A 1,680-nucleotide genomic window follows, 5' to 3' on the forward strand; every position below is an offset into this window, starting at 1 on the left:
AACGAGATCGCCAGAAGTTATTAAAATCTCCCGGAAATTAATAAAAATTACTAGATTCATAGGTTCAGCGAGGAGTGAGATAGTTTTCGAAAATCCCCAGAAGTTACTAAGATCGTAAATAATTAGTAAATAAATAAAAATCGTTAAGATAGTGATTTCAAGAAATCGCGATTTTCGCAATTCGCAATTTTCTCGCGATTTCGCGTCCGTTTTTAGTCGGGGACATATGGTTGCTCTTTGTAACTATTCGCATCAAAGATTTTTGCTGGATTCACACTGCATCCGATTTGCATCGTACGATGCTCTGCAACCAATCAGAAAACAGGATTCCGATGGATTTTGCTTCGTATCATCGGAATCCTGTTTTCTGATTGGTTGCAGAGCATCGTACGATGCAAATCGGATACAGTGTGAATCCAGCAAATGGACTGTGTGATCTGTATGTCAAAATGGTCGATAGAGATGAGAGAGAGGGACTGTGGCAGACGGCCATTTCTATCTCTTTCCATTCAATGATGTAATGGGAGAGAGAATGAGAGGGGGATTGGCCACTTAGAACATATATTATAAATGGAACGGGCATTGCCTATACTTCTCATGGCTCGCGCTGATGCAAACGTCTGTGCGAGAGAGAAAGGTAGTAACCCCGGATCTACAATAGGTGTTTTAAGCCTTAAGCCGTAAAAAATTGACCAATTACAGTCGAATCCGAGAAGAATAAGCGACTGTGATTCGCCCATTTCTTATGGCTTAAGGCTTAAAACCTTATTGTAGATCCGGACTAAGGGATAAATGTTCCCAATGTGCATGCGCAGCATCACGTTTTACACATCTGCGTAATGTACAAATGGGTAAAAACACTAAACCAACTGCACAATTCACACAGATGACGGTGCTGCGTATGCGCATTGCGAACATTTATCCCTTACTACCTTTCTCTCTCGCACAGATGTGGCTTCACGTTCAGCGCCCTATGCCCCTTCCATTTATACAGGATGTCTCAGAAAATGTTACTGAAACACAGTGGGGACATAGATTGGATCAAGGGGAACAAAACAGTTTTGTACCATTTTGCAGTTGACGCAATATTTAACGAGATATTAACGTTTAAAGATAGGCGAATCCGAGCATCCAACCAGCCTACTGATCATGTACTGCTGCCGGCAGGACGGCCTACCGTCCCCACCAGGCTGCGCCGGTCGAGCGGCGGGCCGCGAGGAGCGAGGATGGCCTGGCAAGCGCGCCGTTCTGAGTGGCTCCCTTGCCAGGCCATCCTCGCTCCTCGCGGCCCGCCGCTCGACCGGCGCGTCATGGTGGGGACGGTAGGCTGTCCTGCCGGCAGCAGTACATGATCAGTAGGCTGGGTGGATGCTCGTATTCGCCTATCTTTAAACGTTAATATCTCGTTAAATATTGCGTCAACTGCAAAATGGTACAAAACTGTTTTGTTCCCCTTGATCCAATCTATGTCCCCATTGTGTTTCAGTAACATTTTCTGAGACACCCTGTATATGTTCTAAGATTGGCCATCTCCCACGGACCTCTCTCTCATTATTGTCGACCACATTTGATACACTACTTAGGCTGTGTTCCAAAATTGTTTGTCAGCGCTGGCGGTACTGCCAACACCGTTCCAAAAATCATCGTAGCACGCTGTGGCAGTGCTGCAAGAGGGTAAAG

General features: G+C 45.7%; 1 protein-coding gene across 1 annotated transcript in view; it reads left to right on the forward strand.

Annotated features, from left to right (window-relative positions):
• Positions 1-1,680, forward strand: part of Spt (Spitting Image) — a 10,217-nt gene that overhangs the window by 4,458 nt on the left and 4,079 nt on the right. The window lies entirely within an intron of this gene.

Source organism: Trachymyrmex cornetzi, unplaced genomic scaffold (assembly GCF_001594075.2).
Source record: "Trachymyrmex cornetzi isolate Tcor2-1 unplaced genomic scaffold, Tcor1.1 scaffold700, whole genome shotgun sequence".
Taxonomy (NCBI): Eukaryota; Metazoa; Arthropoda; class Insecta; order Hymenoptera; family Formicidae; genus Trachymyrmex; species Trachymyrmex cornetzi.